At 45.8% G+C, this 12987-nt stretch overlaps 1 protein-coding gene across 1 annotated transcript in view; it reads left to right on the top strand.

Annotated features, from left to right (window-relative positions):
• Window positions 1–1619: 1619 nt before the first annotated feature.
• Window positions 1620–12987, top strand: part of LOC119163449 (uncharacterized) — a 57634-nt gene continuing 46266 nt past the window's right edge. The window contains exon 1 of the mRNA XM_037415450.2: window positions 1620–1728. The gene's annotated coding sequence lies outside the window, so the exon portion shown is untranslated. The remainder of the gene's footprint in view (window positions 1729–12987) is intronic.

The raw sequence follows: 12987 nt of genomic DNA, 5'->3' as shown, positions 1-12987 counted from the left end.
GAGCTCATCCGTATAAGTCTACATGCATGAATGTTTGAGAAACGGGCTGAGGGTACAAAGTAGGAGAAAAAAATGATGAAACTAAGTTGCTTAATATTTTTTTCGAGGCGTGGTGTACTGGTAGATCTGCTTCACTCCACGACCACGTAAAAAATTCAGTGTAGAGCAGCCGATGTAGTGGCTGATTATAAGTCTGGTAGCAAGAGTAAATTGCAGAGCTACCTGAAGACGACATTACGTAAAGCATATTGGTGCCGCCATATCGCGCAGCTGAAAAAACAACGAAGAATTTTTTATTCCGTGACACGAATTGATAAGCTAGGAAAACGAAGAATGTACTTACCTCACTGCCTTTGTGTGTATACGTCCACGTTATACACTGGGTCGTTTAGTTCTTTAGCAGTGAAAAACTTTCAAAACTGCAAGCTTGCATACTTGATTGATTGAGATTTAACGTCCCAAAACCACCATATGATCATGAGAGACGTCATAGTGGAGGACTCCGAAAATTTTGACCACCTGGGTCTCTTTAAGCATGGTTGCATGCCGTGAAACCGCAAAACTGCAAGACCAATATGGCGGCAACGAAGCCCGTCCATAAGATAGACGCCTCTGCCGATCACCGACTGAAATGTTTGCGTCCGTGGCGCGGTGAAAAGTCGTTGTGATGTTAATAGATGCATTGGCGATCATCTGTCGAAAGTGTATTACATCCAGCGAGCCTCCACCATTCCGGTGTTCGGGAGATGGCTAGTGCCTTTCTGAGTTTGATAGGGACCACATGCAAATGTAGGAGATCCATGAGCGACGCAACGCTGATTCACATATATGCCATACCAAAGCAGCGAAAAGGTCGTTGTTCGAAGGACGTTGAATGCTTCTCGTTTCCGGTCTTATCTCATTAAGGGTAATGAGTCTAACGACATGCCGTATGCTATCAGTGAGAGGAATTTTCAGTGTGGGGTACGAAAAAGAATATATACATACTGGTTGCATACTGTATAGTTTACGGCTACATAACACACACACACACACACACCTGTTTGCGTGTGTGTGATAAGCACGTCCACAAACAAACGACAATCGCTCCGCTTTTTGCCCGCCGACTCCACGGTGTGATTAGTAGAAACGCCGTTGAGGGGAACTTGAGAGTAACTTTCAGATATGCAGACTGCTTTGTCGGGAACATAAATTTCGTTCACGAGCCTATATATAGCACAGAAAAATACAGAGGGACATATAACGCGAAAACACACGCACGCACGCACGCACATACATACATACATACATACATACATACATACATACATACATACATACATACATACATACATACATACATACATACATACATACATACATACATACATGCATGCATGCATGCATACATACATACATACACACACACACACACACACACACACACACACACACACACACACACACACACACACACACACACTAACAAGTAATTCTTCAATACTGTGCTATGCTGCACGTATTTGACACTACAGCAAAAAAAAGCCGGGCCCCCTGTTAGTATATACGCAACTTTTCTCGGTATATAGCGGAACAACGATAGGCGCCTTCCGTCGGCGTGAACGCAAACACGACGGGAAGCGAAACGCTCTCAGAGGCGCGTGCCTCCGGGCAACTTCGGGGACGCAACGCGAAACGATGCCCTTGCTTACGACGATGACGACGCAGGCACGGTTTCTACAGAACAAGGTACTTCACGTCTATACTTATCGGTAGTCCCACCGGGGTATTAAAAAGGTAAAGAAGGGCTTTTGACTGCGAAGAGAAGATAAAATTTCGCGTAAAGAATATTTACGGCTCTCGCGAGTGCCCTTACTGTATGTAGCCTGAAGCACCAAGCGTCCAAAAAATGAGTAGAGAGATTATATGCTCCGTCATACTGAGTGTCCTTAAAGTAAAAAAAAAATTCTATGCATTATATAAGCTTGCCCGGTTGCTCATTTAAAACTAGATTTAGGAACACGTCTTGGTGCATCGTTTTTTCCCCCGTTAGGCGAGCCTCTTTTAAAGATCCCTCACTTAATTCTTGAATGTGCTTCTGTGCATTCAGAAAAGGCTTTATGGAGACTGAGCTCCCGAAGTCTTTCATAATGGGAACAGCTGCGTCGCAACTTATACCTTTTTCGGTACGATTTGATTTCACGTCGCTGGTACGTATACATACAGCCTCGGAACGGGTGCAGAACTTCGAAAAATAAGATGGCTGCTTGCTTTCGCCTGCTATGGCGTGATCGGAAGGATTCTTGTAGTTCCATCGTGGGCGTCAGTTGTTTGTCCCGTTTTCCCGCTACCCGAGCGTTCTGAGAGCAAATTACGTTCGCCAGACGAAAACGAGTCAGACGGGACGTTTAAATTCGGAAGCCGTTTTTTTTTCTTTTTTTTAATGCTGGGCAATACATGTGTCCCGGTCCTCCCAAACAATTACCGAAACGAAGAGCCTATCTCGAAGCCGGGCATGTGACTACATATTTCGTGTAATCAGCTTTCCCTTTTTTTTTTTGAGGGAGGGGGGGGGGGGGTTCAGCACTCGACACTGCGTTACGACGCGAATGCGTAATGTGTAAAATTCGAGAACCGTATTTAGAGCTCTACGCGGTATGCATGTATATTTATACGCGTTCTGTTGAAACTTGGCACTGAACTCACGAACAATGTGAGGCAATGTCGAGAATAAAGTCATTCGATCTGTGCTATTTATTTTTTGCGGTGTGGCAGAGAGACAGGCAGCCAAGGAGTCAAAGTAACAAGGTGTAATAAAGAAATCTGGATATTGAGATAGAACATCCAACCTTGAATGCTTTCTTGCGTAACAAAATATTTGTAGATGCTAAAAAGGTTCGCTAGATGAAGCCGATGGTGAAACGCGCTCAGATCTACGTCAGTGGATCTTAAGAAATTATTTGCATAGCTGTCCAGTCATAAGCCGGGCTTATGACTGGACAGCTATGCAAATAATTTGTCCTATGTAGCGAGCTTAACAGGCTTGCTACATAGGACTGAATGCGCACGTTAAATAAATCCAAACAGCATGATCTCAAAGTCTCCCCCCCCCCCCGATGCACGTTATAATGCAATTGTTCCGCGCACGCTATATAAACCGAGAAACATTGTCCAACGAAGAAACATTTCAGCATGTCTATTTATATGCGTGCGGAGAAGCATGGAGATCAAATTCTCGGTTCAACGTTTCTTGTTATTTTGTCACTATGTAAACAAGTTTATTTAAATCTGTACTTTCGTGCACGATGCGTGTGATATACTAGGCGAATATATATGCCTGGTGCATACCGAAGCAGACATTATCAGCGCACTTACAAACTCACTACAAACCTCGTTAAAGGGAAAGTGCGATGTAAAACTTTTCCCACCACTTTAGTGACTATATATTTATTGTCAGCAGTGAGCTGCGCCAAAGCTCCTCCTCCTCTTATTTTTAACACGGAAGATTTGTGTCCGGGCTCGTAACAGCTGCGCTGACGTAATTCCGTCACGGAAGTTACGTTGAAATATATGCACTAAGAAATCGCAAAGCAAGAAATAGAAGGCAAACATTTGTCGTGCTCAATCGAACCAGAACCCTCTCGTTTCACAGTGCGTGGCGCTAACCACTACGCCACGGAGCGTACGTTGTCTGCAGTGCAAACGATGAGCCATTTATATACACCATACACCGTTTGGCAGTCCTGAGAGCTTCAAAACTTCAGCGCGTTTTCATTATCAGTGGCGAGATGGCGCAACGGGTTCGCGTTGGGCGTGCTCTATAGGACGTCGCCTCCACGAAGCGTCGCTCCACGGAGCGCAGTCTCTACTGCGCGCGCGCTTATCTGACTCGTGTAACTCTGGAGAAGACGAAGGTCGCTTCGCACGCTGCCGCGGCTGCGTTTACGACAGGAGCGCGCTCATGAAACGTGACGCAGGAAGAGTTTTGACAGTTGTTCACGCTTGTCCGATGTATAATATAGTGCACTCGTTACGTGCGGATTTATTTCTGTTTTAACAGCGTGCTGAAAGTGTTGAACTGTGACAGTTGTTAGTGCGCGCGTCATTTGTACGCTGATTTTGTGCGCGCTTTCTGCTTGAAGTGTGCGCTGCAACGTTCCAGCTGCTTGCTTTTCCTAATGTGACTTTGCAATTTGTTGCTGTTGCTGAAACGATGCACAATAAACACTAAACTACATCTGAATACACACGTTTTGCTTTATTACTATACCGACTCCTACATAGGGGGATGAGCATCGTTTTCTTTTTAAAAAGCAGGAATGTTAGTCCAAAACTTTTTTTATATGAAAAGTCCGTGGTATACAGTACTCTGCAGGTAACCTTAATTGGCGCCAAACGCGTCACCATCGACAGGAATTGATCTCCGCCTTTCTCTCTTGTTCCGAATTGGCGATTTTTTTTCTAAATCTGAGCTTACTATGCCCACTATTGCTCAACAGTAGAACCCTTACCTACAAAGTTCAAATGCTTTATTGAAACGCTGGATGCGATGAAGTACTTAGAGGAGGTGGTGGTGGTGTCCTAGGCGGGATTAGACTCACAAACCTGGCCGCCAGTTACTCCGCCTGAATGATCCTTTCCATGCAGCACGTCGCACCACGTGTGCCTTAAACCAGTCGCACGCAGAAAGCCGTTTTCTTTCTGGCTATGTCTTCCTCAGCTCTCCAGGCTATGTTTTATGTCGTTGTTGTCCGTAAAAGGGGTTTCAACGCTCTTCTCCCAAAGAAACTGGAAGAATGGCCAGAAGATGCTCAAATCTGAGGCGAGTTGCTTCATTATGTATTTATCGGCGAGCTTAAGGAACAATGACGACAAAAATTGTATATCAACAGACTAATGACAGTCAACTGTGAGTGGTTTTGTTACTCGTCCGACATTACACAAAACAAAAAAAAATAAAATTCGAAATAGAACTATTACTTGTCCTGCGTCGCACAACTGAATGGCGACAAAAAAAGAAAAACAAAAATCCAGGCACAGAAAGCCGAGGTGTTGGCCGGCAATCACCTCGACTGAAGAAGCCATCGGTGTGCGCTGAACTGCGACAGATCTCTCGAGGAGGGACCCGAAGGTCCCGTAATTGTGCTACCCCGCGCTTCACCCAAGAGATTTCCCGCTGTCGATTACTGCATGCGAACGCTCTTGCGTAAAGTTCGTGTGCACGTTTCGTTGGCGAATTGCGTATACCGGCCGAGCAGCATCATTCACTTTCCACCTGCAATGCAACGAAGTTCGGGTGCGATTAGTTGTTGCATCAATAGCAACGCGCCAGTCGCTTAGCTCGTCTCCATGGTATTCGCGTTGTACTCTAGGAAAGAAGAAAAAGCAACGAATGAAGGAGCAAAGAAACATCAGAGTTTCCGACACCCACACGTGCGTATTCAGGTTTCCTGGGACCAGGTGGAGTGATTGATAACGACGCAGGTTTAGCGACAGGTTCTACTGTATAATTGACACGCGCAGAATTGACCTCGCGTTCCGACTGTATAGATAGAGGCTAACCGATTCTGTGAATTGTGCACACAGACGTTACGGTAATAGTAGGAGAGGCAAACACAGAAAACACTCGGTATAGAAGACGAGCGCGATACGTGGAAGGGGAAAGTTACACGTGAGAAAGAGAGAGAGAAGGGAAATTAAGCAATAGGAAAGAGAGAGAGAAAAGGCAGGGATGTTAGCACTCTGGAATTGATGTGGCAGCCTATACAGGAGAAAGATAGGGTGGCTTAAATGTTAGAGGTAGAAAAAAAGAAAGAAAGAAAGAAAGAAAAAAGAGAGAAAGAAAGTAAGTAAGTAAGAAAGAAAGAAAGAAAGAAAGAGAGAGAGAAAGTAAGTAAGTAAGTAAGAAAGAAAGAAAGAAAGAGAGAAAGAAAGAAAGATAGATAGATAGATAGATAGATAGATAGATAGATAGATAGATAGATAGATAGATAGATAGATAGATAGATAGATAGATAGATAGATAGATAATAGATAGATAGATACACAGATAGATAGATAGATAGATAGATAGATAGATAGGAAGAGAGAGAGAGAAAGGAAAGAGGAGGCAGGCAGGTGAACCAGAACTTGAAACACTGTTTTCTACTTCACCATAGGGGGAGGAAGATGCGAAATAAGCGCAGAGAAGAACAGGAACAGAAACCAAACATCAAAAGAAATGCGAAGAGAGATTTCCATATAGCCTGCTCTTAGGCGACTGCCCCGCCACTACTTCAATAAGGTTTTAATAGATTTCCTTAGCGACGAGAGTTCTGGTCGGCGTTATAATACTCACTGTTAAGGCAGCTGTTCGTAGTCACGGCGGGCGAAAACGGCCACTGGAAGCAGTGGGTAGACGCACTAGCGAGGACAACGACAGAAAACATGTATAGCTTCCTCTCTGCCCCAGCAGCTATACAAGCAGCACTGCCTTTACGGATTACCACTTCGTGTGACCCGCCTATAAAATGTAGAATGTGCACTCTGAGGCTAAACAAAGCAATCATGGGCGAGGCACTCATGCGTGCTTTTGTGAGCACGTAATTGTGTGTGGTTGCGTTTGCGTCGAGTTCGCAAACGCATATTCATTAACATTCGGGAAGAAAGTAGTAAGAGACTGTTAGTGGCAGGCATTGGCTGGCAGTCAGCGTGTTAGTGCCTTTGACGCGGTCACACGATAACACACGAGTCGCGTCTTAGCATAATTCTCTTGAGGCTTACAATCCGCAGCTTGTAGCGATATAGTTCAAGTCATTGCCATGTTACGCACAGGCTCATTTAGACCTCCAAAATGGAAAGCCACACGGATGAGAACAACCACAATTTGTGGATTAGGCGGTTATGAACCGTATATAGTAGCTCTTTGCGACGTAATCGCTTACGCAACAACAACAAGCAGGCGCCAGCAAAGTTAACAATCGTCAAGCGCGTGAAAGGAAACGTGCCGAGACATATGCAAATTGAGTTTGCGAAATCAGCGTAACGTACCAGAGCAACGTTCTCCCGAGAAAAGAACTCAATTATATCGACCTTAGACACAGAGAGATAGAGGGGAGGGCGAGGGGGTATAAAAGGGGGGCCTGTGTTTGCGTAAGTTACGTCTTCGCGCCGCTGTAATGCCTCTGAATAAGAAACAGTTGAGTTACTTCTGTCCCAATAAGGAATTCGGTTCTTTGAGTCTCAATTAGCGCCATTCCCCACGCACACAACAAAGTGAGAAGAAGGAAAGTAGAATAAGGTAAAAACGCTTGCATTGCAGAGAACAACCAGACTGAGGGCGCCGCCGGCGTATTTATTAATAACGAAGCGACGACCTAATCAGAACAAAAGGAATACAAAGGTCTGACCATCCGCTTTTTGAAACAGCTACGTTTATCTTTAATACTCTGCAAATGTGTACAACTGAACGAGTTATAAGAGGCACCCACAAATGACTAAAGACTGGCAGCTGATCGCGTCCATAAGTAAAATAGTCCCGCTCATAAACTAAAGCTCATGACGTCCCTTTGTCACGGGATTGAATCCCAGCTGCGGCGGCTGCATTTTTGATGGAGGCGAAAATGCTGTAGGATTTAGGTGCACGTTAAACAGCCCCAGGTGGTCAACATTTCTGGAGCCCTACACTACGGCGTATCTCATAATCATATGGTGCTTTTGGGGCATTAAACGCCACATATAACTTTCGGCATGTATGCAGATACAGCCCACATACTTCTTTCTATTCGTTATCTAGATAACCAATAAATATTGGTGTCTCGACACGTACGTCTAGAAATTCCGGGTTTCAGAAAGAAAAGCAGTCACTACAGAGTAGTATTGAAGCAGGTGACAGTGCAATTATTACATGAGTCGAACTTGGACCGAACGCAGATATAAAGGGATTGGTCGGTCTCATCCAGCAACTCCTCATAATCTCATGTTCTGAGGCCCGATGGCAATGTACGCTTCTATTACGCATTACTACGGCTATATTTAATGTTGAATAGTGCAACATACATCCAGGACGCGTGCGATTGTGAAGAATGAAAGTTACTCTCATTGTAGTTCCAAACTCAGGAAGTTGTTTTAACTGCATTCAAAAGCATAGGCATGGCTGCAGTGTGGTAGAACACCCCCTTGACACGCAAACTACCCTGGTTTGATCCCCCCTCAGACACACAAAGTTTAGGGCCGAAGCTCCTAAGAGTGCGGGTCATTCCCTGGTGGTATGTTGTAGTAGGCCATTCTAGTTAGTTTTAAGAATTTCTCACTAGATGGTACTGTGTGTGTATAAGTCCTTGAAGATAATATCACTAGATTGCGTTAGTGGTTTTCGTATGGTTGACGATTCAAGAATATAGATGGCGCTGTCACAGTAAAACATTCACATTATCTCCACGGAGTGAATGATGACGAGTGCACATAGTGTGAAGCTCCGTCCGTCCAATGCGTTCTTTAATATGATAGGAACGGATGAACGGATAGACAGACAGACGAGCATGACAGAAATCACACAATGGATGGACACGGACGGACGGACATTTCACCCAATTCATCATATTTCATTCCGAAGATATGGTGTGAATTTTTATTATTTATTTTAATTGCATCTTTCTAAATTTTCTGGTGATGCAAAGGTGATTTTTCGCTCACAACCAACGACGTCGGCACCAACGCCGGAATTTCTGGTAAACGAGCTCTTTAACGCTATCGCGTAAAGCAAATGTCATCTGCACACCATTCAGCCTCATTTCTACGCGGGCAACTGCGTTTGATAACCAGCTTTCCGATCTTTCTTCCGAAGTTTTTGTGTCTCTCGTTCAACGACGTCGCAGGCACAACCGTATAATCCCGTCTAAACGATACGGGAGCTTCCGTAATCGCGTTTTACCTAATCTTTTCTTATAATTCAACATGCGCGATTCCGTTCCAAATAGGAGCGTTGCGCCACCACAATTGTCACTGAGCCATCAACGTCTACTTGTTCCTAAGGTGTTTGCAGAAGGTATATTCTGAACGTTCAGAAGAACAAAAAAGGTAAACACATGAATGGATGAAGAGAACCAAAGAAAGCCTTGAATATACAAGCCGTTGCATCGTATCGCCCATACAGACAGTCTCGTGACAGCAGTTCTGGTCTGTTTTCCTCATCGTCGACGACACAGCCGCAAGGCCGCGTTCAGTCACGCGGAAATGTTGCCAGCAGGAACGGAACAGAACAAAACAAAGCGGCCATGGGACATGCGTCGTTTCCTAATGCTGCACGTGGCGAGAAGCTGCCGTTCCGCGGTCGGAGGACGGTAACTCAGTGACGCGTCTCCTTCAATTAGCCGTCGACAATCCGTAATCACAGTGGGACGACTGGAGGAGTAGGGAGTGGGGGGGTGTCCCTTTAATTAACGGAACGCGCGCTATACCTCTCTTTGCCGTGTACCTTTCCCTCGTGTTCGCCTCTTCTCCCTCCACCTCGACGTTATTTTTCTTGCTCTTTTTCACGACTGCTAGCAGTCTTCTTTACTGTGTTTTTTTCTTCTTCGCACAACTATACCGTTACCTGAAAACCACGCCCACTCAAGCCACTCTCTCACGTAGCTACGCACATATTCGCGGCTTTTTCGTGACATTTGCGTCTCCCGCGATTTGCCCGATATCTCTCTGTTTCTTGCTGGCACGGTATGCTGCCGATGCACTCGTTAGAATCTGTGTCACCGTCTGTGCAAGGAAGAAATTAACACGCGGTAATGTACCCATGTCCAGGCCAGGTGGCAGCCGTCTTGTTGGCTGCGGCAGCATGTCACTCTGGTCGCGGTTTCGATTCTCCGGCCGTGGAGGCACCGTTACTCGCATATTCGATCCACTGGGACGGTGTAAGAGATAGATAGATAGATAGATAGATAGATAGATAGATAGATAGATAGATAGATAGATAGATAGATAGATAGATGGATGGATGGATAGATAGATAGATAGATAGATAGATAGATAGATAGATAGATAGATAGATAGATAGATAGATAGATAGATAGATAGATAGATAGATAGATAGATAGATAGATAGATAGATAGATAGATAGATAGATAGATAGATAGATAGAGACATTCTGTTTGTCATTATGCAACGAAAACGCCATTTATAGCCTCCTTTATAATTTATTGGGACGACATAAGGAGATGGTGGTGCACAGATAATGCGGTTAAAATGTAATACTACATTACGATTGCACAATGAAAGAGATGTTGGCAGTGGTGCGGAAGTTCATGGGGCTTCACGTAATCGTTCTAAAGTAATGGATGACGAACTTTGTGTTGCACTCTAAAATTCAATGCACAGGGTAAAAATTGACATATAAAACGACGTACTTACACAAACCCAGCGCGTTAAAAAAAGAACGGAGCACACAGACCACTAAACTTGAAAGACAACATACAATATACAATATACAACATACAAACTTGATTGGCAATGTCTCCATCTGTGAACAAGAGGCCAATAATGCAGTCATACACCCACGCAAACGCGCATGGGTGTGTTATTTCACCGCTTAAACACTTGCAACCCAGAAACTCTTTCACCACTAAAACATCATCTACGGAAAGCTTTGAATGAATTACAAAGCACCAAGAACGACTATTAGAGGCAAGAACTCGCGGCCACAGCACGGTTCCATAGAATCTCACCCACACATGGAGAGACACATTGACTGGAACATCACTCGGTCAAAAGTGAGTTTCGCGTTGCGAAATCAGGGGTGCCAGTGGCTGTCGCACTGATTCGAACGACGATTACAGTGATTGCGTACTGGTCGGAAACGCGAGCAAAGAAATAAATACAACAAAGTCCAGAGAACAGTGTGCGTGCGAAACACTTGTGGCGACGTTTCATCGCCAAAACATTCTCAGTTTGTTTAGGAAAGCGCCGCAAACCTTGCCAGAACGTAGGCGTCTGTCAGGTTGCAGTATGCTACGCCGCAATGCACAACGACACTGCGGCATAGCATTCGCTCTTTCTTTTTCGAAGAGGTAAAGGTTGAAGAGCTTTCAAATGGGGCACGTGCGGTGAAGTCCACCTCTGCCCCAATTTCTTTCTCTGCGTGGTAAAGTGCTCTACAACCCCGCGTTGCCTGCTTGTTCTTTTCTTTTAGATGCGGAGCATCTAATACTCGAGGCTTGTAGTGCGGCGCCGTCCGCAAGCTTCCTCCTCCTTCTTCCACCATCTGTGCATCCCTTCCTCCTCTACACACCGCGCGCGCTTCACTCCTCCACTATCTGTGCACCCTTCCTCCTCTACACACCGCGTGCGCTTCTCTTCACGAACATTCGCTAGCTGTATAATGTAGCGCGCATGCGCCGTCACGCTTCGAGAACATCGGCAGCTGACGCGCGCGCATGCGCCGTCGCGCTTCGAGAACATCGGCAGCTGACGCGCGCGCATGCGTCGTTGCACTTCTCCCCCTTCTCGAACATTCGACAGCTGACAGTGCATGCGCCGTCGCGCTGTATATATACTCAAGGTCGGCACTCGCTCGCTCAGTTGCCGCTCGTCGGTTGGTTTGTACGGCACGTCGACGTCCAAGGTCGCGGTGAAATGAATTCCAACGAATCCACAAACACAATGATCGACGTCCCTTCAACCAGCGCCGCCCTTTCGCGTACGTGTGTACGTGTTCACTCATTTAACACCCCCTCCTACAACCACGTTAACCAATTTAGCCATCGTTCCAAGTAAGTCGCAAATTAACACCCCATTTCACAACCACGTTAACCAATTTAGCCATCGACCCAAGTAAGTCGCACTTTAACACCCCGTTAACCAATTATATGCTCCGCATCCTCCTCAGTGTTCCCCCGAGGGAAGCTGCGGGCAATTTTTTTTCCTTCTCGTTTCTACCCAATTCGATACGTTTCGCTTCACCCACTTGATTCCGAACGCGGCAACGCAAGTCGCGGTGGTATACCGACTCCCGCAAATCTCTATCCTGAAGACGCACTTTATTCGCTCTTGCCTCTCCTCCATCACAATGCATTTTCGCTTTCGATTGGATCTTTTGTTGAGCGACGGTGACGCAGTCCTCTGACCCGTGCTCGCGGAAAGCCGCGGCATCGGCGTTCCTTTTTTTTTTTTCTTTTTCGTACGCGCGTGCTGACCCCGCATACGTTGCGTCTGTGTGCGTGTGCGTACGTCATATACGTGCGAAAGTGCGGTATGCAAACTTACGTGCGTATGTTTTTGCACGCACCTTTAATCGTGAGCATGCATCCTAGCGTGCGTGCGTGCATGCTGAAACTACACGCGCGTGAATGTCCGCAGGTGTCTTTGTACGTGAGCGCCATTGCACTAATGACCACGTCGCATATATATGCGTTGGCGAACGTTTTCATGTCCCCATCAAAGACGCGCAGTGATCTGGCGCGTTGGCTAGACACATTGCACTAAAAGCGCGTCCCAGTGACCTCTCAGCGACATCGGCAAGTGACCTAGAGGCATGCTGCTTTGCGTATAGCCTGTATACCGAGAAGGAGGAGGAGGCGACGATGGCACGGTCGTGAAAGAGTTGCAGGCTGGGCACAGCGAGAAAGCTTTCAATAATAATGGCCTTCCCAAGTGTGCGAGCCCTCGGAGGAGAGGAAAGTGCCGGACAACCCGCCTTCGTACGAGTGATGCATCGTAGGAGTTCACTAATGCATGTAATGGATGCGGGTTACTCGGCTAATGCCCACTACTCCACTGAGGCGGCACTCGTTAAGGCAAGTAATAATGAGAGAAATGCGAGAGGAGATTGTTAGGGATTAAGGGCGATGCTGCTGTGGAAGGTAATAATAATTATCGCTGATTGGACTAGTTATCCGCTGGATCAATACGAAAAGAAACAGTTTAGTCAGCGTAGATGCGTGAGTGGCGTACTTCAATAAAAACTTGGTAAACCAACCCGTGCGTCTTAACAGCCAGCAAACCATCCAGCTCCCGAGGGATAATTTACAACTGCATCG

The sequence above is a fragment of the Rhipicephalus microplus genome, chromosome 3, assembly GCF_043290135.1.
Source record: "Rhipicephalus microplus isolate Deutch F79 chromosome 3, USDA_Rmic, whole genome shotgun sequence".
NCBI lineage: Eukaryota > Metazoa > Arthropoda > Arachnida > Ixodida > Ixodidae > Rhipicephalus > Rhipicephalus microplus.
Note: the sequence above shows the minus strand (reverse complement) of the source record. Positions and strands in the feature narration are given on the sequence as shown.